We start from the raw sequence: 25,767 nt of genomic DNA, 5'->3' as shown, positions 1-25,767 counted from the left end.
GCTGGGTGGCACTATGGGCACTGCTGGGTGGCACTGTGGGCACTGCTGGGTGGCACTGACGGGGGCAATTATTTATTAATGAGGTGGCACTGGCAGGGGGCAGGTGGGCACTGGCAGGGCTGGCATCAGTCCCGATCATGGCCGCCGGTGATCGGCTCTTTTTTTTTCTCCTCGCGCTGTCAGCGCGAGGAGGAATAATAGCCGATTACCGGCTCCGTTGTATCACATGATCAGCTGTCATTGGCTGACAGCTGATCACGTAGTAAGGGGTCGGGATCGACCCCTTGCTCGGATCCGTCATCAGGCGAGTCTCATAGACTTGCTGATCACAGAGAGCGCCGCGCGCACCCCTCAGAGGGCGGGCAGGCCGCTCGTGCACGGGACGACGTCAATAGACGTAGTCCCGGCAAAGGAGGTCTGCGCTGTAGCCGTCATTTGGCTATAGTGCGGATCTCTAGTGGTTAGCACCTTGTTGGCTGCTAGGCCTTGTGAGAGAGGGACTGTCCAACTTGAGTGAACATCCAGCTGCGAATGGCTATTCTCTGAATGCAGTCAAAGTAAGCAAGTGCTTCAATATTGACTTTGACACTAAAGCCGCGTACACGCGATCAAACAATGCGGTGGAAAAGTCCAGCAGACTCAAGTCCGCCGGACAATCCGCCCATGTGTGGGCTCCAGCGGACTATTTTGACCCAAAAGTCCAGCGGACTAAGAAAGTAGTTTTGCACATCAGATACAGAAGACCGGGCCACCGCTTGTAAAAGAGCTAGAAGTGCAGTGGCCCGGCAAAAAGAACCGAAGAGGGGGACAAGACCCCCCGAAGTCGGAAGAAGAGGGCGGCGGCGAAGAAGAAAGCTGGACTCCTCCGCTAGTAACAGAGCTAGCAGAACATAGTGGAGGAGTCCGGCGAGAAGACCCCCGAAGACGGAAGAAGACCCCCGGAGCTGTGCAATAAACTAAAATCTTGGAACACTACTTCCATTGAAAATGAGCTCATGAATTCAATGGGACCCACTAAATCAATAAGTGGGTAATAAAACCCTGACAGATGCCAATACCAAGCAGAGGCTTGATGCTGAAGCATTTCAGAAAATCTTTCCTTCAAAGGATAAGTTCACTTTTTAAAAAAAAATTATAAATGCACAGGTAAAAAAAAAAGAATTTTTTTTAATTTATTTTTTGGAGCCTGTAAAGCATTGCACCAGCGATCAGCTGATTGCTCATGCCATGCAGGTCTCCTGCAGACCCGTCAGTGTTTCTGAGTGCCCGTATGGGCAAGCAGCTACACTGACAGGAAGAATCAATGAACTACCACGGCGATCCACGGCACCGTGGTAGTTCATTGAGAACTGCAAACTGACATCTGCAAAGGTTGTTGGTACTTGTAGTTCATTCGTTCACAGAACTCGATGAATGAATGGCGTGACTGTGTGGGCAGAGCCCTGCATGGGCATGCTAAGACTGCAGGATTGGGAACATGTTACATGTTCCATCCTAAAAGCAGGTTCCCAAAAGGTGAACTTATCCTTTAAAGAGGAAGTAAACCCTGATGAGTTTCCTCCCTTTTTCATTCCCTGCAAAGGCAAAGCATAATAGACTACTATGCATCGCATAGTAGCCCATTATGTGTCACTTACCTGACACAGGAGCCAGCGATGTCACCACTGTCCCCTGTAGTCTGGCGCATCCATCTTCTCGGTGGGGTCTCGCAGCTCCGCCGCTGTCATTTGGCGAAGCCGTGATGATGTCACTCCCGCGGATGCGCATGGGAGCTGACACACGCGGCATCGTGCGGCATTGATGATGCCACGCTCAGTGCGCCTGCGTGCCGTTGTCTACGGCGCATGCGCCGTATACAGCAGTGCCTGTCTTCGGGCAAATATCTCCTAAACCGTATAGGTTTAGGAGATATTTCTTGGACCTACAGGTAAGCCTTAATCTAGGCTTACCTGTAGGTCAAAGTGGTTTGTAAGGGTTTACAACCACTTTAACATTCACAGCAGTTAAAATAACCTTAACATAGAATTCCAGGCCAAGCCTATGTAGTCTTAAATATGAACTTTATTTATTTTAGTTTGACACTACAGCGATACCACATGTGTGAGACTTCCACAGCCTGGCCACATACAGAGGCCGAGTACAGCCAAGCAAGGCCGAGCATGCCCGGGCACGGCTGGGTATCACCGAGTATTGCAGGGTATCACCGAGTATGGCTGGGTATGGCAGGGTATTGTTGGGTATGGCAGTTTATGACAGAGTATTGGCAGGGCATTGATGGGTATTGCAGAGTATTGGCAGGGCATTGCAGAGTATTGGCAGGGTATTGCTAGCTAATAGTTTGTTATAAAATTTTGCAAACAGGTAATTTTTCTCCTTCATTGATATGCACTGATGAGGCGGCACTGATAGGGTCAGCTAAGACGACACTGATAGGCATAGATAAGGTGGCACTGATAGGGACAGATAAGGCGGTATTAATGGGCACAGATAAGGCAGCACTGATGGCCACTGATAAGATGGCACTGATGGGTACCACTGATGGCCACCGATAGGTACCAATGATGGGCAGCACTGTTGTTGAGGCACTGATTGTGGGCACTGGTAGGCGCTACTGTTGCCTATTGCTAGGTGGCATTTTCGGAATCTGCGTGTGCTGTGTACTGCACATGCGCAGTACACAGCGGACACTATCCGATGGGGGACCATATATGATAGGACACCGGTGTAGCAGTAAGATGGGTATCCCATGAAATGTGGTATCCTCTGCTACTACTGCTCATGTGCCGATTTCAGACAAGTGGTATGACAGGATCGATGAGATCCTGGGAGCTCTGCCCTTCCGGGGGGTGAGTGACAAGCTGAGTGCGCATGTGCAGTTCACTTCCCGTGGGCACCTGGAGGTCTAGTGTGTGGTTTAGTGGAGTTATAATTGGAGGAAACGTTTTGTTTTGTTTTTGTCGCTCATTTTAATCACATTGCAATGTGTAATGTCTGCTCCTCTACAGCTTTCTACTGTATATTACAGCTACCCAGATACAGAGACCCATTATTATTTATTGAGGTATAGATATATAATATTTCTATCACAATATGTAATGGGCTGTATATATTTATCATTCCTGCAGACCACTTCAGAACCCAAGTTCGCACTAATGCAGCCTCAAACCCCCCCCCCCCCTCCCCCCCCAAATGCATAACCTCCTTTTTTTTTTACTACTTTTTTCTTCCTTAAAAGGATATTTTTTTTACACTGTGGTGTATACAGCTATATATATATATATATATATATATATATATATATATATATATATATACACACAGTGGAAAAAAAACGCAAATCGCGGCCAAAATTGCGGTAAAAACACAGTAAAAAAGCGGTACTTGCGTTTTTGATGTGGGTCCATTGACTTCTATTACATGCAAAACGCTGCATTTTGCATGAAAAAAAGTCCCCGACCTTTCCAAAAACACAGAGGCACAAAAATGCATTAATGTGAACATGTTCCATAGGAACTCATGTTAAAAAAAAATTCCCTGCATTTCTGCAAAATGCATCAAAAAACGCGTTAGTGTGAATCAAGCCTTAAGGCCCGTACACACGGTCACAAAATCTGAAGATAAACTCCGTCCGATGAACGATCTGCCAATTTTCTCAACGTTAGTATGTTGCTTTTGACAGCCGATTACGAATTTTCAGCAGACAAAAACTGCATGAGCAGGCTTGAAAGATTTTTGTCTGATGTGACCACAACGTCCGATTTTTCTTTTCATTTGTACAGTTTTCTGACCAAAAAATAAAAATCTGAAGAGCAAGACTAGGCATGCTCAGAAACGAAAGAACACGTACAAAACAATTCAACACATTACGTCACTTCTGACGTTAAATTCTGTCGTCAGAAAATTTTCTGATGGTGAATATCCTCTTCACTTTCGATTTGAGACAAAAAACTGCCGAAAATCCGTCCAATAATCTGACCGTGTGTACAAGGCTTTACTGCCCCCGGCTGCAAGTATACACAAGACCTAGCTGGAGGAAGAGTGTGCAGAAGGCTTTGCAATGCCGTTTTAACACTTTTTAGGCATATTTGTAAAATAAAACAATAAATGCACATTTTTTGGGGGGCAAAATGTAGGTTCGTTTTTGTTTTGTTTTTTGGAAAAGATGCAATAAGTCAACCACATCAGCTCAGAATTATTCAAGTTTCCTTTTTTAAAATGTATTTATTTCTTTATTTTCTTGCCCCCCCCATGTTTTTTTTTTAATCACCTGTTACCAGCCTGTTCACTTGAACCCACCCAGCCGGACACCTGCTGTCTGTACATCTGCATGTCAAATGGGATCAATGACACGCTGCAGATTCACTACAATTTATGGCCGACCCTCCCTGTGATCCATTTCACGCTTCACATGAAAAGAGTATGGCACAACTGCAAACCTACCAAGACATGGCCGTCCACCTAAACTGACAGGCCGGGCAAGGAGATCATTAATCAGAGAAGCAGCCATGAGGCCCATGGTAACTCTGGAGGAGCTGCAAAGAGCCACAGCTCAGGTGGGAAAAACTGTCCTCAGGACAACTATTAAGCCTCATACACATGATTGGATTTTCCACAGCCAAAACCTCAGACTTTTGTCCAAAGGGCGTTGATCAAGAACTTGTCTTGCATACAAACGGCAAAGAATTGTCAGCCAAGAAACACAAACGTAGTGACGTACTACGTGGTTTTTCAGCTCTTTAGCACCACCCTTTGGGCTCCTCTGCTAATTTCGTGTTAGTAGATTGGTATGGTGGATAAGTCTGGCAGCAGCATTCATGATAGACTGAAGAGGGGATTCGTGCTTTTCATTTTGCCCTTTTCAGTTAGTTTCTGAATGGCCATTCGTCAACCATACATGTTGGTGGAATCAGAGGAGATAACGTGTTATTTATTATTGGCCTTGGAGTTACTGCTTTGACCCAAGTCCAGTCCAGGAACAGGAGGAGTAGGATTTCTTGGACCAAAAATTGGTTACTTTATTAATCGTGGCCAATTATGCCATATGCCTTTGCTGCGGGAGCTCCGGGAGAATAATCTGGATGATTTTAGAAATTATTCCCTGCTTTCACTAACTCTTGGCATTGTTGACCCTCTATATTGAGAAGCAGGACACATGCATGAGGCTTTTATTTTATTTTTTGATTGAATAATAATGATTTCATTTAATTGAATTTAACTCTGTCTCCTCCGCTCCATTTCTTCTTTCTGTGGGGTTACCCCAAGGCTCTGTTCTTGGACCCCTTCTCTTCTCTATCTACACCTCCTCCCTTGATCACTTGATAACCGCCCATTGCTTCCAATACCACTTATATGCAAATGATACCCAAATCTATCTGTCTACTCCTCACCTCACTCCTTCAGTCTCCTCTCGCATTACTAACTTGCTAACTGACATATCAGAATGGATGTTGTACCACTTAATCTCTCTAAAACTGAGCTATTAATATTCCCCCCGCCTATGCCCCCCTCCATGACTTTTCCATCAAAATCAACAATGCAACCATCAGGCCCTCCCCTCACTCCAGGGTACTCGGTGTAATCCTAGACTCTGACTTGTCATTTCAGCCCCAAGTCCAATCGTTGTCAAAAGTTTGTAGAATTCACCTCCATAACATCTCTAAAATTCACCCCTTTTTAACAAATGAAACCACCAACTCTTCATTCACTCCCTTCTTGTTTCTCGCCTTGACTATTGCAACTCCCTTCTCATTGGCCTGCCTCTCCATAGGCTCCTCCCCTCTTCAGTCTATCATGAATGCTGCTGCCAACTTATCCACCTTACCCGGTATAAAGAGTAAACCGCGCTATTCAAACACAAAATAATATTATATAAATTCCCTACAAGCAGCAACCCTAATCGTAATACTCCGATAACAAACTAAATAGGTGAACAAAGTGAGCTGCGCTAAAAACAAAAAAATTCGTCTTTCTAAAAACGAATCATAAAAAAACATCAATAGTCATGAGAAAAAAAAAATAGTAATTGCTGGTGACAAAAATAGATGCAAATAATTAGATTAGTTAAATCAACCAATTAATTAAATGCAAATAATTAAATTATATAAGTGAATAATATCTTTTCATCGTATAAGTGAAAAAAATGTTTTTAAATCAGAACCAATAATGAAATTAGCATAAATTGTATACCCCTTATATATAAATCATATACATTAAAAAAGATAAACCTACACACCAATGAATTAATTGTAGTGAATAAGCAAAGAAAAAATTAACAAAAAATATGCATTGAATAAAAAAGAAGAAAAAAACTGAAAAAATTGTCCAAAGAATAGTGTTGGTTCTTCAAAGGTGATATTATGGAGTAGACACCCACAAATTCCTGTGTGAAAAACAATCCAAACAATCCTCCACCAGTGAGAAGAGGGGCCGCTTACCAGAGTTATAGATCTTAGTGTCAATGAGATCAACAGAGCAACAGCACAGAAGTTATGGATGAACCGTCACAGGCACCACACAGCTTTTATCTCCAATATGAAGCCTCCAGACAGGGAACGAGGGTTAGTGATGGACGAACGTTTCGCCCGGCGGTCGTTTCGCGGCGAATTTCCGACATTCGCGGTCCGCACGTTCGAACGCCTTTTTCCGTCGTTCGCCGCGGCGGACTTACGTGTTTAATGTATACAAGAACTTTAACCTTTGGTGACACGTTTATCATGTGATACAGGACAGCCAATTGAGACATGACAGCACATGGACACTTGGACATTCCCCCTAACCTATAAATACACCCGATCCGGTGGCCATTTTACATTCTTTCTTCTGTTACGATAGGGACAGGTTCCTGTGTGGAGTAGGGAGAGATAAACCACTAGCTATTTGGTACACAAAAGTTCTTTTCAGGACTGGTATAGGTGTTAGGTGTTGATAGGTTTGCTGTGCTGCTGATTCTTGCAGCAGCCTGAGTGTCTTTTGTTAGTTTAGAGAAAGGGAAAGGACGGTGTATGCTACAGGGACAGCCAGATTAGTCTTTCATCATCATCATCATCATCATCATCATTAGCTGTTACTATCAAGGTCCACAAAAGAGCTGTTCCAGTAACCACTAATCGTTCTCTTTTTTTGCCAATTTGTATAGGGACAGGAAGGAAGCAGTGTTGTCAGGCAGTGAGGGTAATTTTAAAGACTTGCTGTTATTATTAGTTCCACAAAGGTTCTTTTCAGGACTGGTATCAGTGGTACAGTAATAGGCTTGTACATGTATAATATTCTTTCTTCCAAATATAGAAAGGATATTATACTTGACTGCTGCCCTTCTGCTGCAGTCTGCTAAACATTCACAACTCACTTGTTCCACAAAAGTTCTTATAAGGACTGGTAACTTGGTATAGGGTGCTACGGTACATAGGCTTGAGTGCGGTACAGTCTGCTGTTCTGTAAGGACCGCTATCGGTCCACAATAGATAGGGTTGACGTGCACCACTGCTGACCGCTGCCCTATACTGCAGCAGTCCTTCAGCGGTATAGGGACTGACGTACAGTCTGCTCACTTCCTTGACCCAAAAAAGCACACCGTACTATATGCCCCTACCCTCCTCTTTGAAGAGGTTGAGCGGTGTCATATTTCTACTGGGGCTGCTTATGATATCCCTGTGCTGTGCTGACTTCCTCCTGGGGGTTCTTATTATGAAGGGATCACACTATCCCTGTGCTGTGCTGACTTCCTCCTGGGGGTTCTTATTATGAGGGAATCACACCATCCCTGTGCTGTGCTGACTTCCTCCTGGGGCTGCTTACGGTGCTGCTGTCAGTGCTGTATGTCACGGTGCTGCTGTCAGCGCTGTATGTCACGGTGCTGCTGTCAGCGCTGTATGTCACGGTGCTGCTGTCAGCGCTGTATGTCACGGTGCTGCTGTCAGCGCTGTATGTCACGGTGCTGCTGTCAGCGCTGTATGTCACGGTGCTGCTGTCAGCGCTGTATGTCACGGTGCTGCTGTCAGCGCTGTATGTCACGGTGCTGCTGTCAGCGCTGTATGTCACGGTGCTGCTGTCAGCGCTGTATGTCACGGTGCTGCTGTCAGTGCTCTGTATTACGGTGCTGCTGTCAGATGCCTCTATCACGGTGCATGTGTCATTCCGGTATGTCACGCTGCTGGTGATCATCTCCTGCACCCTCTTCTTTGCCTACCCTGGTCCCTGACCTTCCCTCTCCTCCATTGCCTTCATTAGCTCCATAGTCCTGAATTGTTAGAACAATTTCCCAAATAAAATAAAAATGCTTGTAGTTATCGATCCCAAATTCACCTCATACATGTATTATGTCATTGTCCAGATGGTGGGACTACGTTTTACCCCCTAATAATTACCACGTGGCCGCAAATTCGACATGAAGGTTTGCAAAGTTCGCCTCCCATTGAAGTCAATGGGGCCCGCGGCGAACGTTCGGTTTCGCGAACGTTTGGGTCCGTTCGCATTTCGCTTTCGCGAAACGTCCCGTCGGAAGTTCGTCCATCACTAACGAGGGTATCGTGGATCATATAAAAAATCAAAAGGCACTCGCATAGCGTAAAACCACTTACTTTAATGGAATAAAATATAAAATATTACACTCACATGTGCATAGAAGAAAACGATCGTATAAATAAAACGAGCCGGCCGGGACTCGTGTGCCACCCGCACTTCCTAGTTGGGCGTAGAACGCGGAGACGTCAGAACGCCTATCTCCCTACGCGCGTTTCGTCTCCAACGGACATGTTCACGGGATGCGGGACGGCGTTCTGACGCACCGCCTATATACCAAATCATAAACAAAACAGCCTCGGTCTGAGCTCCATGCTGTCTCCCAATCCACCATATTAGGTGAGGGAAAGAGGACAAAAATACCAATATCATCACCTAATCCGCCATTTTGCATGAGGGAAAAAGAATAAAAATTTGCCCTACTACCACATGAAGCCAGACCATTTGGTGAGAAGTATCTCAAAGCTTGAAATGATGTGGATACATAAATTAAGAAGTTATACCCCTCATGGCCTTAACATTGAAGTAGACGTAAATGCGTTCATTGACAATGCTTGAACAACATATAACTGGTTTGAATAGCTTATATAATTTAGGCTCCCTGTTTTTTCTTGGATTGTAAACTTGGTGTGAGTTCCATGAGTCCTCGCTAAGGGATTTTTGTTTTTACAGTTTTTTGTTTTTGCTTTTTACCTGGGGCATCATCATATATTTTTTCTATGGTGTTGGCATATTTTAATTATACAACTAATAATGTATTAATATTCAGATATATAAAATATTATATATCTTTGCCATATAAGCCCCTTTGCCTATCTATTCGGATTGTTTTGCCTGTGTTGATTCGCTGTTAAGTATCAGATAAGACCAGAACTGTGTGGACTGCAACAGAGGAAACCCAAACGTGTATAAGTGAAATATGATTTATTAAAGAAAGTGAATAATATAAATACAACCACACAGTGCAATAAACCAACCAACAAAGACCCCCAAACAACAACAGACAGATATGTACAATAAATGGGAAATGCAAGGACCGTAAACGATAGGCAGGCCAGGGTCATACACAGGGAGATCAGCAGATAAACAAGGGCAGTCCAGAATCAGAGTCACAAGCCAGGCCAAGGTCATAAAATGGGGTAAGGAACACAGGACAGGGAGAGGATGGACGGATCAGACTGCAGGATAGGGATAATGGTAACAGGTGGGACAGGGTAGGGACCAGGACAGGGAAACAGGATAAGAACCACGGGTCACAGGTTCAGGTATAGAATCAGGATCGCAAGCAGCAGGTCAGGGCACAAGGAACAATACCAAGGCGAGGTGTGTGTGCACCTGCCGGGTATTTATAATGGCTGCTGTCAGTCATGTGACGCCTGACTGCAGAAGGCAATACCTGCTCCATACTGCCAGGATCCCTCCGCTGGTGGACACCAGTACTGTGGACCAAAGATGACATAATTCCAGCAGGAGACACCTGCTGGTGGATCGCAGTACTGCATGCCAAATGATTGATATTACCAGCGGAGGGAACCTTTCCTGACAGTACCCCCCCTCAAAGGAGCGACCTCCGGACGCTCCAACTAGCAGTTGCTGGGGAAAGTCCATTGCGTCAAGCTGGGCTATGAGCAAAGTCACATCAGGTTGGGTAACGGGCACTTCAAGCAGGGCAGCAGACAGAAGCACATCGGACCGGGAAGCTGGTACATCGGGCTGGAAGGCGGGCAGCGGCACGTCAGGCTGGAAGGCGGGCAGCGGCACGTCAGGCTGGAAGGCGGGCAGCGGCACGTCAGGCTGGAAGGCGGGCACTGGCACGTCAAGCTGGAAGGCGGGCACTGGCACGTCAAGCTGGAAGGCGGGCACTGGGACGTCAAGCTGGAAGGCGGGCACTGGGACGTCAAGCTGGAAGGCGGGCACTGGGATGTCAGGCACATCAGACTGGAAGGCGTCGGACTGCAAGGCCGGGACATCAGACTGGAAGGCGTCGGACTGCAAGGCCGGGACATCAGACTGGAAGGCGTCGGACTGCAAGGCCGGGACATCAGACTGGAAGGAATCGGACTGCAAGGCCGGGACATCAGACTGGAAGGAATCGGACTGCGAAGCCGGAACATCAGACTGGAAGGAATTGGACTGCGAGGCCGGGACATCAGACTGCGAGGCATCAGACTGCAAGGCCAGGACATCAGACTGGAAGGCCGGGACATCAGACTGGAAGGCCGGGACATCAGACTGGAAGGCCGGGACATCAGACTGGAAGGCCGGGACATCAGACTGGAAGGCATCAGACTGGAAGGCCGGGACATCAGACTGGAAGGCATCAGACTGGAAGGCCGGGACATCAGACTGGAAGGCATCAGACTGGAAGGCCGGGGCATCAGACTGGAAGGCATCAGACTGGAAGGCCGGGGCATCAGACTGGAAGGCATCAGACTGGAAGGCATCAGACTGGAAGGCCGGGGCATCAGACTGGAAGGCCGGGGCATCAGACTGGAAGGCAGACTGGAAGGCCGGGGCATCAGACTGGAAGGCCGGGGCATCAGACTGGAAGGCAGACTGGAAGGCCGGGGCATCAGACTGGAAGGCATCAGACTGGAAGGCCGGGACATCAGACTGGAAGGCATCAGACTGGAAGGCCGGGGCATCAGACTGGAAGGCATCAGACTGGAAGGCCGGGGCATCAGACTGGAAGGCATCAGACTGGAAAGCATCAGACTGGAAGGCATCAGACTGGAAGGCATCAGACTGGAAGGCCGGGGCATCAGACTGGAAGGCCGGGGCATCAGACTGGAAGGCAGACTGGAAGGCCGGGGCATCAGACTGGAAGGCGTCAGACTGGAAGGCCGGGGCATCAGACTGCAAGACGTCAGACTGGAAGGCCGGGACATCAGGCTGCAAGGCGTCTGGCTGGAAGGCCGGGACATCAGGCTGCAAGGCGTCTGGCTGGAAGGCCGGGACATCAGGCTGCAAGGCGTCTGGCTGGAAGGCCGGGACATCAGGCTGCAAGGCGTCTGGCTGGAAGGCCGGGACATCAGGCTGCAAGGCGTCTGGCTGGAAGGCCGGGACATCAGGCTGCAAGGCGTCTGGCTGGAAGGCCGGGACATCAGGCTGCAAGGCGTCTGGCTGGAAGGCCGGGACATCAGGCTGCAAGGCGTCTGGCTGGAAGGCCGGGACATCAGGCTGCAAGGCGTCTGGCTGGAAGGCCGGGACATCAGGCTGCAAGGCGTCTGGCTGGAAGGCCGGGACATCAGGCTGCAAGGCGTCTGGCTGGAAGGCCGGGACATCAGGCTGCAAGGCGTCTGGCTGGAAGGCCGGGACATCAGGCTGCAAGGCGTCTGGCTGGAAGGCCGGGACATCAGGCTGCAAGGCGTCTGGCTGGAAGGCCGGGACATCAGGCTGCAAGGCGTCTGGCTGGAAGGCCGGGACATCAGGCTGCAAGGCGTCTGGCTGGAAGGCCGGGACATCAGGCTGCAAGGCGTCTGGCTGGAAGGCCGGGACATCAGGCTGCAAGGCGTCTGGCTGGAAGGCCGGGACATCAGGCTGCAAGGCGTCTGGCTGGAAGGCCGGGACATCAGGCTGCAAGGCGTCTGGCTGGAAGGCCGGGACATCAGGCTGCAAGGCGTCTGGCTGGAAGGCCGGGACATCAGGCTGCAAGGCGTCTGGCTGGAAGGCCGGGACATCAGGCTGCAAGGCGTCAGGCTGGAGCAGGTTGGTTGATGTGGAGGCAGGTTGCGTTACTGGCAGGATCAAATGGGTAGGAAAGAACTTCCGTCTCTTTTTAGATTTAGCTACTGAAGGCCTGTAGGTAGCTGCAGATCTATAGGTAGGGGATGAAGCAAACTGGAGAGAAGGGTTGGAATATGGCAGGGAAGAGGTAACAGTGGCTGGGGGAAGTTCTTGAGGTATAGTGGGCCATGGGAAAGAGGCAGTTGGATTAAAGGCAGGATATTTGCAGCAGGAAGAAACAGGGTATTGATATTTGGTGGGGAGTAGAGTATATTGGGCTGAAACTGAGGTTGCCATAGGTGATGGAGGAAGAGTTTCTTGGGCAGGCAGGTGTTTGGTAGCAGAGATGGTTTGTTGTGGGCTGGCTGTGGCTGATTGCAAAATACCAGACCATGCTAAAAGTAGTGGTTGCACAAACTGCGGGTTACATACTGCCTGTCTGACAAGGGATTGTACGGAATCAACACATTCTATTATCATCTGTTGGGAACAGGCTGTGTAATGCTCAAAAAAGTAAGGGGAATCATCTTCCAGAAGCCATACCAGTGATGTGACTTGATTAATACTGAAAGGGGGAGAAAAATCATCATGGCCCCCTGGGATGCAGGGCAGGGCCAGCTCTGTGCAGATTTGAATTAACGGCTGAACATCCCCAAACAACATACAGCCCTGATCAACCCAGGAGTGAGCTAAACGAATGGTTTCCAACAGCTGATCACTGGTCCACCCTTTCAGTGTCTGGCGGAGATAGTCACCACTCTCAAACGCCAACAAAGCATAATAACGAATCACTTCTAAATTCATTTCTGTAAGCAACCTGAACCAAGATGGTTCCTCTGTGTAGCCACTTCTGGTCAGGGATGGCCTTGGTATTCTGTTAAGTATCAGATAAGACCAGAACTGTGTGGACTGCAACAGAGGAAACCCAAACGTGTATAAGTGAAATATGATTTATTAAAGAAAGTGAATAATATAAATACAACCACACAGTGCAATAAACCAACCAACAAAGACCCCCAAACAACAGACAGATATGTACAATAAATGGGAAATGCAAGGACCGTAAACGATAGGCAGGCCAGGGTCATACACAGGGAGATCAGCAGATAAACAAGGGCAGTCCAGAATCAGAGTCACAAGCCAGGCCAAGGTCATAAAATGGGGTAAGGAACACAGGACAGGGAGAGGATGGACGGATCAGACTGCAGGATAGGGATAATGGTAACAGGTGGGACAGGGTAGGGACAAGGACAAGGAAACAGGATAAGAACCACGGGTCACAGGTTCAGGTATAGAATCAGGATCGCAAGCAGCAGGTCAGGGCACAAGGAACAATACCAAGGCGAGGTGTGTGTGCACCTGCCGGGTATTTATAATGGCTGCTGTCAGTCATGTGACGCCTGACTGCAGAAGGCAATACCTGCTCCATACTGCCAGGATCCCTCCGCTGGTGGACACCAGTACTGTGGACCAAAGATGACATAATTCCAGCAGGAGACACCTGCTGGTGGATCGCAGTACTGCATGCCAAATGATTGATATTACCAGCGGAGGGAACCTTTCCTGACATTCGCATTTAATATTATTCTGTATATATATTTTTTTATTAAATATTATTTTAATTAATACTATTTTTTACTAAAATTAAAGGGGGAGGAGGGGATTCCCTCCGATAAGAGACGAGCCCTTTTTTCTTATGAAAAGTTTCTTATAAAAAGTTTTTCATATTTAATGTATTTTTTATGTGTTTTTTTTTTTTTAATTTATGATTCCCAGGTAACTCTGATGGTTATGGGCAGAGGTCTGGCTTTATGTGGTAGTAGAGCAAATTTTTATTCTTTTTCCCTCATGCAAAATGGCAGATTAGGTGATGATATTGGTATTTTTGTCCTCTTTCCCTCACCTAATATGGTGGATTGGGAGACAGCATGGAGCTCAGACCGAGGCTGTTTTGTTTATGATTTGGTATATAGGCAGTGCGTCAGAACGCCGTCCCGCATCCCGTGAACACGTCTGTTCGAGACGAAACGCGCGTAGGGAGATAGGCGTTCTGACGTCTCTGCGTTCTACGCCCAACTAGGAAGTGCAGGCGGCACACGAGTCCCGGCCGGCTCGTTTTATTTATACGATCGTTTTCTTCTATGCACATGTGAGTGTAATATTTTATATTTTATTCCATTAAAGTAAGTGGTTTTACGCTATGCGAGTGCCTTTTGATTTTTTATATGATCCACGATACCCTCGTTCCCTGTCTGGAGGCTTCGTATTGGAGATAAAAGCTGTGTGGTGCCTGTAACGGTTCATCCATAACTTCTGTGCTGTTGCTCTGTTGATCTCATTGACACTGAGATCTATAACTCTGGTAAGCGGCCCCTCTTCTCACTGGTGGAGGATTGTTTGGATTGTTTTGCACACAGGAATTTGTGGGTGTCTACTCCATAATATCACCTTTGAAGAACCAACACTATTCTTTGGACAATTTTTTCAGTTTTTTTCTTCTTTTTTATTCAATGCATATTTTTTGTTAATTTTTTCTTTGCTTATTCACTACAATTAATTCATTGGTGTGTAGGTTTATCTTTTTTAATGTATATGATTTATATATAAGGGGTATACAATTTATGCTAATTTCATTATTGGTTCTGATTTACATCACCAATCTTGTCTCCAAATATCACCCAAATCGTCCCCTCCGCTATTCTCAAGACCTCCTACTCTCAAGCTCTCTCGTCTCCTCCTCCCATGCTCGTCTCTAGGACTTCTCCAGAGCCTCTCCCATCCTCTGGAACTCACTACCTCCACTGGTCCGTCTATCCCCTACTCTTGCTACCTTCAGGTGATCCCTGAAAACTCATCTCTTCAGGGAAGCCTATCACGTCTCCAACTAATCTCCTACCACTTCCATCAGCTCAGTCCCCACAGTTATAACCTTTTGTACCACCTGCCCCACCCTGTTAGATTGTAAGCTCTTCTGAGTAGGGCCCTCTTAATCCTCTTGTATTTTATTGTATTGTAACTATATTGTCTCCTTTTATATTGTAAAGCAGTGCATAAATTGTTGGCGCTATATAAATCCTGTATAATAATAATAATAATTTAATGTGGTATATTTTCTATATGTTTGGATGCATAGAATGCATTTCTGGTTAAGTTCTATTGGCAGATAGCATGTCTAATTTTATTTGTTTTCTTTTTTTAATGCACAATAAAAATATTGTGTAGAATAATACATGGCTGTGTGTTTTACTTCAAATGACAGTTTGGGAGTAGGCAGTTACATTTAAAAAAATACAATGTAAAATTGACAAGGGACACCAACATAGTTGTATCTTTGATCTTAAAAACTACGGGATAATGGTGTTGTGGTAACTTGCACCAAAAAAATAAATAAATAACAAGCATAATAATATTATTCTTGATATAACTAGAAAAAAAAGCCTTTGGAAATCATTTTGCAATAACTCCATCAGTATCACCAGCAAAGCAGCTTCATTATGATCCCATTGGTCTGATTGAGCATACAAACGGTTGGATTTTCCGTCATCAGTCTGTCATCACACAATTTCTGTTGGAAAATCCGATCATGTGTACGAGGCTTTAGTCGTGCAATCTACAAATCTGACCTTTGTGGAGTGTCAAGAAAGCTAGTGTTGAAAGAAATTCCCGTATGCAGTTTATGAGAAGCCATGTGGAGGACACAGCAAATATGTGGTAGAAAGTGCTCTGATCAGATGAGACCAAAATTGAACTTTTTGGCCTAAAAGCAAAACGCTATGTGTGGTGGGAAACTAACATTTCACATCAACCTGAATACACCATCTCCACCGTGAAACATGGTGGTGGCAGCATCATGTTGTCATGTTTATCACATGATTTTTACGGACTATTTGTTCTATTTTGTTTTATATTAGAATATTTTCAATAAACCGTTACTGGTTGTATTTCACCATGAGAGGTGTTTTTTATGCTTTGTCCCCCCCTATGGTGAATTCCTATGAGATATCTGGTGCCAAGTTCCACAGCTATCCACGGCTCAGAAAGTTCATCCACTTCTTCCAATTGGAGACCATAAGGGATTCAAAACGAGGAATTCCGAGGGGAATTACCATCCGGCTGGCTATATCTGGGTGTGCTATTGGAGCCCCCCACAAGCATTTATGACACACTACTATACGGTGGATGTGTTCAACCCATCCGGTAAGAGTATCCACCTTCTTTAATTGTTTTATAATCCGTTCCCAATAGGTTCTGAGGTCTGAGAAAGCTGGGAGTCATTATTTCATGAATGCCATCTGACAATTTCACAAGTCCCAAGATGAGAAATATACCACTTTGAAGTCCAGAGAGACTGGCTTTGAGATTGTTTACATCCTCTTTGGACTCTAGTGGACCCTTTGTTATTATTATTATTATATATATTTGTTTTACTTTTATGTACACATACACTTATTTACATAGGTGCCTTTGACCGCTGCACTTATTTTATATACATATTTTCTACCCCATTCCCCCACTCTCCATTCTGAAGCATCCACCACAGTAGCTGGGGGGAGAGGAGGGAAGCCAGCAGTACTTTGGGGTGGGGAGCCAACACTGAGGAAGCCTGGGCAGTATGGTAAATCAGCGCCACACGTAGTTATTAGGGTGTGCTCAGGCACACCTGGCACACCCCCTGCACATGCCTATGGATAACATCCTTTGATTTGAACATACTGACTTAACCAAATGTGTGTTAACGCATGTGATTTAAAGCAATGCACCGAGAAAGTGAGAACCCAGTCTGAACCCAGTCTGCATGTGCAGTATTATTCCCCCCTTCATCCGCTTCATCCCATTTCCTACATGCAGTTCTCACAGATTAAATTTTTCTGCAGCCTCCCCTAACTCTGATAGCAAAGCGACCTTGCTCACAAATTCTTCCTATGTTTGCTGTAGCCTTTTGGCGCACATCATGGATAAAAAATGAATTCCAGTATATAGACTATGGAATCCTAGAAGATCTTTCTTCTCCTCCTCCACGGGTTCCATATGATCCTATGAAAACCTACCGGAGTTTGGTCTTCTGACATCTTCTTAGCGCTCCTATACCTGTGTACTGCTTTTCCATGCTCCCTAAATGGAAGGGCTCTTCATCATCCTCAACATCAATGTGGCTGAACAAGGTAGAGGAGATCAGGAGGATGAAGGATCTCACTGTTTCCTCGCAGAACAAGTACGAAATTCAGTCTATTACTACACTTGGTTAAGTTTATTTCTCCCACTCGGATGAAGGCAACGTTCTATTAGGGTTACTCCTTCACAGGCAGTGAAAAATTACCCTTCCTACCCCTGCATGACCCCATTCTTCCCTTACCTAGACTTGTTTCTCCTTGGTCCCTCTGCATCACTCCCACCGCTCTATGACCTACTGTGCTTTCTTTCCTGCTCTACTCCTCGTTCCTTCTTTTTTCTTGTCTCCCTCTTCGCCGCTTCCAGTATTCCTATAGCCTTACTGTGCTCGTCGGATGTCTCTCCATCCTCCTCTACTCCTTGTTAATTATTTTGACTCCCTCTCCACTACTTTCTCCACTATATTTTCTACTGTGCTCTCTGTGTGTGCATGCCTTTTCTTCTTCCTCTACTCCTTGTTGCTTTTTTTTTCTGCTTGGCTTCTTCTCTGCTAATCCCACCACTCTTTGGCCTACTGTGCTCTCTCCATGTCTTTCCTTCCTCTTCGACTCCTTGTTTCTTTCTTCTTGCCCCCTCTATGCTACTCCCACAACTCTTTAGCCTAAAGTTCTCTCTCTGCATGTCTTCCTTCCTCCTTCTACTCCTTATTCCACCTTTCTCCTTGTCTCCATCATCAATACTCCCACCACTCTATGGCCTACTGTGCTCATATTTCTTTCCTCCTCTACTCCCTGTTCTTTTTTTTTTTACTTTGGCTCTGCATTACTCTCCACACAGTTTGGCTTACTGTGTTCTGTGCATATGTTTCCTTTTTGCTGTACGCTTTCACCTTGGCTCCCTCTCCACTACTCCCACAATTCTGTATTTTCTCCTCTATGCCTTCTTCCTTCTTGGCTCCCTGTCCACTACACCCACCACTCTGTGACCTACTGTGCTCTTTACTAGGGATGAGCTTCGTGTTCGAGTCGAACGTACGTTTGACTCGAACATTGGCCGTTCGGCCGTTCGGCGAATTCCGAACGTTTGGGCCGTTCGCGTCAAAATTCGAGTGACGCGCGCGCGGACCACAATGCACTGCGTTGGCGCAGTGCATTGCTGCCCGATGATTGGCCAAGCATGCACTGTGACCCCGCATGCTTGGCCAATCGCAGCGCCGGCAGCGAGGAGAGCCATGATTGGCCACAGGCATCCTGCCTGTGGCCAATCATAGCTCAGACTGTGTAGTGCACGCCCCACACTATATAAGGCCGCCTTTAAGGTGGCCTCCTGTAGTGTGTTACTTTGCATCTGAAGCAGTGGGTGTTCTGTGTACCTTCAACACAGTACACACCAATCGTTTTTGGCTGATTTCCTATCTTGCTGCTGTGTAGTGGTTGTTGTCTGTGCCCTGACTGCAGTATACACCACTATATTCACCTCACCTATATAGCTAGTGATCTAGCTTTAACCACTTAACAACTGCCCATTGCCGATTAACGGCTTCAGGGCGGTTGTTTAACTCAGAGAGGCCGTTAATTAACGGCCTCCCAGAATTCTGCTCTCGCGTGCCCCGAGGTGTGCGCACTCGAGAGCATCCGTGACCGCCGGGTCCACAGGACCCGGCGCATCACGGTAAACGGCCGCTCATAGCGGCCGTTTACCACGTGATTGCTCCGTCAAATGACGGAGTGATCACTTGGAAACAAACCGGCGTCATGTTATGACGCCTGTTCCTACCTCCCCTTTCTGTACCGATCGGTACAGCGGAGGGGAAAGAGATCGGTGTCAGCAGCGATGTGGGCTGCATCTGCAGTGCCCACATCGCTGCTCACCGAATTTAACCCCTCAATTCCCTGCCAATACTCTGCAATACCAGTGCATACTCTGCAGTACCCTGCCATTACTCTGCAGTACCCCGCCATTACTCTGCAGTACCCCGCCATTACTCTGCAGTGCAGTACCCCGCCATTACTCTGCAGTGCAGTACCCTGCCATTACTCTGCAGTGCAGTACCCTGCCATTACTCTGTAGTACCCCGCCATTACTCTGCAGTGCAGTACCCCGCCATTACTCTGCAGTGCAGTACCCCGCCATTACTCTGCAGTGCAGTACCCTGCCATTACTCTGCAGTGCAGTACCCTGCTATTACTCTGTAGTACCCCGCCAATACCCCGCCAATACTCTGTAATACCCTGCCATAAATTGCCATACCCAGCCATACTCAGAGATACCCAGCCATACTCGGTGATACCCTGAAATACCCAGCCATAGACGCCCCCCACCCCTCACCGCCCTCCAGTGCTTCTACCAACTCGCCAGTACGATCAAAGCCAGAATCTTTTTTTTATTTTTTATTTCAGGCTTCCCAGCCTAGAGGTGAGATGTGGGGTCATATTGACCCCCCAGATTTCACTGTAAAGAGGACCTGTCACCCCATATTCCTATTACAAGGGATGTTTACATTTCTTGTAATAGGAATAAAAGTGATCAAAAATATATTTTTGGGAAAAAAAATGTCAAACTAAAATAAATAAAGTAAAATGAACAATAAAAAAATAAAATAAAAATTAAAGCGCCCATGTCCCCATGTGCTCGCATGTGCCACACATGTGAGGTATCGCCGAGAATGTTAGAGCGAGAGCAATAATTCTAGTCCTAGACCTCCTCTGCAACTCAAAACATGTAACCAGTAAAAAAATATTTAAAGCGTCGCCTATGGGGATTTTTTAAGTAGCGACGTTTGGCGCCATTCCACGGGCATGTGCAATTTTGAAGAGTGACATGTTTGATATCTATTTACTCAGCATAACTTCATCTTTCACTTTATGCAAACATTGGGCTAACAAGTGGTTAATAATAGAGCTTGCAGTCAGTAGTGTTAGGAGTGCGTGCTGTCTGCGTGCTCTGTATCCAGTACATACCGCTATAATATAGGGCAGGCCCCTACTTTCAAACATCCAACTTACAAACATCTCCTACTTGCAAACGCAAGGAGACAGCAGCAAGTGAGATGAAAAAAGATGGACGACAAAACAAATTATACAGGGGTGATAACCCTTCCCTATGTTTTCCAAAAAGCTTAAAGATAGTTTTTTTGACTGGAGCTACACTTTAAAAATGTACCGGTTGAAAATGACAAACAGATTCAACTTAACACAACAAACCTACACAGTCCCTGTCTTGTTTGCACCGCCTGTATACTGCTGTTCTGAGTATATAGGGCCTGGGGGCCACACGCATTTCCTTTTTTTAATATGGGTACGGGGTTCCCCTTAATATGCGTACAAGACCCAAATAGGCTGGTAATGGGCAGGGAGGGCTACCCATGCCATGTTTCTCAATGATTTTCAACCATATTGCAGGAACCAGATATAACATTAAAACCGCAAGCAGTTTTAAATGGTGTTATTTCCGTTTAATGTCATTTTGTGCAGGGACTGTTCTAAACACGGGAAACACGTGGCACTTCACAGGCATACTACAGACACCCCGCAGGCACCATATTTAAAGGAATATTTCACTTTTTTTTTTTCACTTTAATCGTCATTAAAATCAGTGCTCCCGCCAAAACGGTAGTTTTTAAAACTTTTTTTTGCAGTGACCCATGTCCCCTGAGGCAGGAGGCAGGTCGCCAAACCCTTTTTAGGACACTATCTTGCATATTAGCCGTTAAAATGAGCACTTTCCAATTCGAACGTTCGAGTCCCATAGACTTCAATGGGGTTCTAACGTTCGTACCGAACGCGGGGGTCGTTCGCAAGTTCTGGTGCGAACCGAACCGGGGGGTGTTCGGCTCATCCCTACTCTTTACATGTCTTTCCTTCCTCCTCTACTACTAGTTCCCTCTGTCTCCTTGTCTCTTCTTTTGATTATCAAACCACTCCTTGGCCTTCTGTGCTCTCCGTATCTCTTCATTTATTCCTCTACTCCTAGTTCCTTTATTCTCATTGGCTTCCTCTCCACTACTCCCACCACTCTGTGGCCCACTGTGCTCTTCACGTGTCTTTCCTTCCTCCTCTACTGCTTGTTTCCGCTCTCTCCTTGGCTACCTCTCCACTACTCCCACCACTCTATGGCTTACTGTGCTCTCTCCAAGTCTTTCCTTCCTCTTCTACTCCTTGCTCTTTCGTGTTTCTTTTATGCTACTCCCACAACTCTTTGGCATACTGTGCTCTCTCTGCGGATCTCTATTCTTTCTCTACTCCTTATGCCATCTTTCTCCTTGGCTCCATCATCACTATTCCCATCGCTCTATTGCCAGTGGTGGCTGTGGAGGGGGGGGGGATTTCAGAGGTGGCTGTGGATGGGGGGGTACAGCCGTGGCTGTGGACAGGGTGGGGGGTACAGCCGTGGATGTGGACAGGGCGAGGGGTACAGTGGTGGCTGTGGACAGGGTGGGGGGGTACAGCAGTGTTTGTGGACAGGGCGGGGGGGGGGGGGTACAGCAGTGTTTGTGGACAGGGCGGGGGGGTACAGCAATGGCTGTGGACAAGGGGGGGGTTCAGGGTCTTAACAATATTAAAGAGGGCCCTGAATATTCCTATTATTTCTCTCCGTTTAACAATGTCATCTGCAAAAGTGTCTGTGCCACACAATAAACAATGCAGCCACATACCTCACCTAGTGTGCCACCCAGCGCCCCTCCCTCTCTTTGTCTGACAATTGCAGTGGGCGGGGCCGAGAATGACATCAGTCAGGAGAGGAGGAGGAGAGAGGCAGCCAGCCACCTGAGCGCTGAGCTCACCCCAACGGGGCACACAGCTGCATTTCCACCATACAACAGAGACACTTTTGCAGATGACACCACCAAACAGACACCCACATGTCTGCGGGCAGAGTCTAGTTGCCTTTAGTAAATCCACCCCAGTGTCTTCCCAATCATTATAAAAATAATTCACATGCACGTGTAATGAAAGCAAAACACAAATTTGGGGGAGATTTTACTACAGCTGGTGTAGCTGTGCATAGTAACCAATCAGCTTCTAATTTCAGCCTGTTTAATAAAGCTTTTACAATAAAACCTGGAAGCTGATTGGGTAGTAAGCATAACTTCTGTGTGCTTCAGTTTTAGTAAATAACCCCTTAGTTTGCTAAAGCCCTGTTTAGAATAAACACTTCATGATTTTTTTCCTAATAAAATACTTTTATCTTTATTATGTATTCTAGATCGAAATGGGTGATCTCACATGGCCTGTTTGCAGCTCCATCCTGCTGACATACATTTCAGAGATAGCTGAATTGCATTTCTCAGTGTTTTTTTGTTTTTTATTCATTTTATTTAAATAAATAAATATATATATATATATATATATATATATATATATATATATATATATATATATATATATATATATATATATATTATTATTATTATTTATTTATTTATTTATTTATAAAACATTTTGTATATCTTGTATTCTTCTTTGGGAGAGTGTATGACTCTGCATGACCTTCCTCATGGTACATTTTCTGATGCAGACAACTGTGGACTATGCCTGTTAATTTTTTTACATTTTTGTAAATTTATTTAAGGTTTTACCTATATATATTTTTTTTTTAAATTTGTATGTTGCTATGGCTTTATGTGTTCTCCTTTTGATAGAGTATATGACAGGGCTGCATGACATTTCCTGATGGTGACAATGGCGGACCATACCTGATAATTGTTTTACATTCTTTTTAAATTTATTTAATGTTTTAAATATTTTCATTTTGTTAAATGTTTTAATTTTTGTACATTGGCATGACCTTTTGTATTCTCCTTTGAGGGAGAGTGTGACAGGGTGACAATGCAGGAGAAAAATAAGGGGACAGGGACAGGGCATTGTCACCCCATAACAAGAACCTTCATGGCAGGATTATTGGGTTTTATTAAATTTTTTTTAAAACAGCAGATTTGTCTAATGTAAGGATTTATTAAGCTGATTTCATGAATGAAGCCTCTCGTCGGCCCACCTTGGACGTGGCAATTATCAGTATCAGTGGAAAATATTGGATTGTTCCATGTTTAGAGGATTAAAGTCATAATTACTACATTCAACATGATTTGTTTAATTGTCTCGCCTTTCTTGCCTACTGCCCACTCCTCCCAAGGATGCCCCCGGGCCCTTATCCACTTCCCGACCGCTGTACGTCGACAGAATGGCACGGGCAGGCATATGGGCGTACCTGTACGTCCCTGCCTTCCCGCGGGTGGGGGGCCCGATCGGGCCCCCCTGGTGCCTGCGGCGGTCGGTAATCGTTCGGGAGCGATCCGGGATGAGGGGGCGGCCATTCGTTCATGGCCATCCCCTCGCGATCGCTCCCGACGAATGAAATGGCAGCGTGACATCACTTCCTCTCCTGTAATGTAAACACAGGAGAGGAAGTGATGTAATCTCTCCTTGTGTCGGTCTTTTTCGTTCCGACACCGAGGAGAGAGGATCGGTGAGTTGCACCCAACACTACACTTACAGTAGAACATGCCAGGCACACTTTTCACCCCCCCGATCACCCCCCAATCACCCCCCAATCACCCCTGCCCCCCCCAGTCACAGTGACACCAATTGCATTTTTTTTTTTTTTTGCATTGGTGTCATTTGTGACTGTAATAACTGTTAGGGCAGTTAGGGTTAGCCCCCTTTAGCTCTAGGGTGCCCCCCTAACCCCCCCAATAAAGGTTTAACCCCGTGATCACCCCCCGTCGCCAGTGTCACTAATAAGCGATCGTTTTTCTGATCGCTGTATTAGTGTCGCTAGTTACGCAGGTAAGTATTTAGGTTCGCCGCAGCTTTTTATAGCGTTAGGGACCCCCATATACTACCGCATAGCCCCCTGATTGCCCCCCAGTTAACCCTTTCACCAATGATCACCATATAACTGTTACAGGTGACGCTGGTTGGTTAGTTATTTTTTTTTTGTTTCAGGGCACCCGCCATTTATTACCTAATAAAGGTTTAACCCCCTGATCACCCGGCGGGTGATATAAGTTTGAGGGTCAGATAAGGTCTGCGTCGCCCCAGCGTCAGGTTAGTGCCAGTACCGCTAACACCCACGCGAAAAACATACACCTCCCTTAGTAATATAGTATCTGATCAGATCTATATTAGCGTTGCCAGCATTTTAGGTTTCCCAAAACGCATTGTTAGCGGGATCAGCCCAGATACCTGCTAGCACCTGCGTTTAGCCCCTCCGCCAAGCCCAGCCCAGCCCACCCAAGTGCAGTATCGATCGATCACTGTCACTTACAAAACACAACACACATAACTGCAGCGTTCGCAGAGTCAGGCTTGATCCCTGCGATCGCTAACAGGTTTTTTTGTAGCGTTTTGAAACAGTCGCTGACAGGCTAGGTGCTTTTTTACCTGTAAAGCTCACTAGTGTACCCCTAAATTTAGAGCCCAAAATGGCAAAGCGAAGGTACACTAGTGAAGATGCCTACACGTTTCTGAGCATGACAGATAGTGAAGAGGACGTCACTCATCTGTCAGATTCAGGCTCAGAATACGATCCTGTAGAGGACAGCGGCTCCATGACAGATAGCTCTGACGACGGAGATGAGGCCGCTGTTAAGAACAGGTGTGCCCAATCCCGAATGTATTCTGTTGTTCAGGTGCAGAAACCGCAGGTCACTCGTATGGAGCAGAGACGTACTAGAGCCGCTCATCCTTCTGGTGAACTGGCAAGCACCAGCGGCCTAGTACACCCTGGACCTACATCCAGCACTGCAGTAACACGTGGTGACGTGGCGAGTCCCATAAGTGCAGTTCAAGCTGGCGAGGTGGCAAGCACAAGTAGTGTCCCGCTGCCACCAAGAAGAAGACAAAGACAGGCCCGTCGTACCCATAGTGCCCTTCCTGCAGAATTCGCCAATCCTATTTGGGTGCCCACATCTTCTGCAGAACCCGTACTTCCCCCATTCACTGGCCAACCTGGCATTAACGTGGAAACAGTTGATTTTACGACACTTGACTTTTACTCACTGTTTTTCACCGAAGATCTCTTTAGATCTATTGTGGACCAAACCAATTTGTACGCTGGTCAACACATCGCCACTATTCCCCAGTCCGCCCTTGCCAAACAATGGAAACCAGTTACGGTTTCCGAATTTAAAATCTTTCTGGGCCTCTCCCTCAACATGGGCATAACCAAAAAGAGTGAGTTGCGGTCATATTGGTCCACTGACCCAATTCACCATATGCGCGTGTTCTCTGCTTCCATGTCCAGGGCACGATACGAGATGATTTTGCGGTTTATGCACTTCAGCGACAATGAACTCTGTCGTCCTCGTGGAGACCCTGAATACGATCGGCTCTACAAAATTCGGGCCCTCATAAACCACTTCAACCAACGTTTTGCAGACTTGTTTACTCCCGATCAAGTTGTCTGCGTTGATGA

At 46.3% G+C, this 25,767-nt stretch overlaps 1 long non-coding RNA gene and 1 pseudogene across 1 annotated transcript in view; one reads left to right on the top strand and one right to left on the bottom strand.

Annotated features, from left to right (window-relative positions):
* The window catches only part of LOC143940583 (uncharacterized), a 128,480-nt gene that overhangs the window by 59,320 nt on the left and 43,393 nt on the right, over window positions 1–25,767 (bottom strand). The gene's annotated exons all lie outside the window — the stretch shown is intronic.
* The window catches only part of LOC143941282 (astacin-like metalloendopeptidase), a 39,320-nt pseudogene continuing 30,912 nt past the window's right edge, over window positions 17,360–25,767 (top strand).

This window comes from Lithobates pipiens, unplaced genomic scaffold (genome assembly GCF_037356315.1).
Source record: "Lithobates pipiens isolate NorthernLeopardFrog02 unplaced genomic scaffold, aLitPip1_a1.2 Scaffold_10, whole genome shotgun sequence".
NCBI classification, from domain to species: Eukaryota; Metazoa; Chordata; class Amphibia; order Anura; family Ranidae; genus Lithobates; species Lithobates pipiens.
The sequence above is the reverse complement of the archived record's forward strand: the minus strand, read 5'-3'. Positions and strand labels throughout refer to the sequence as shown.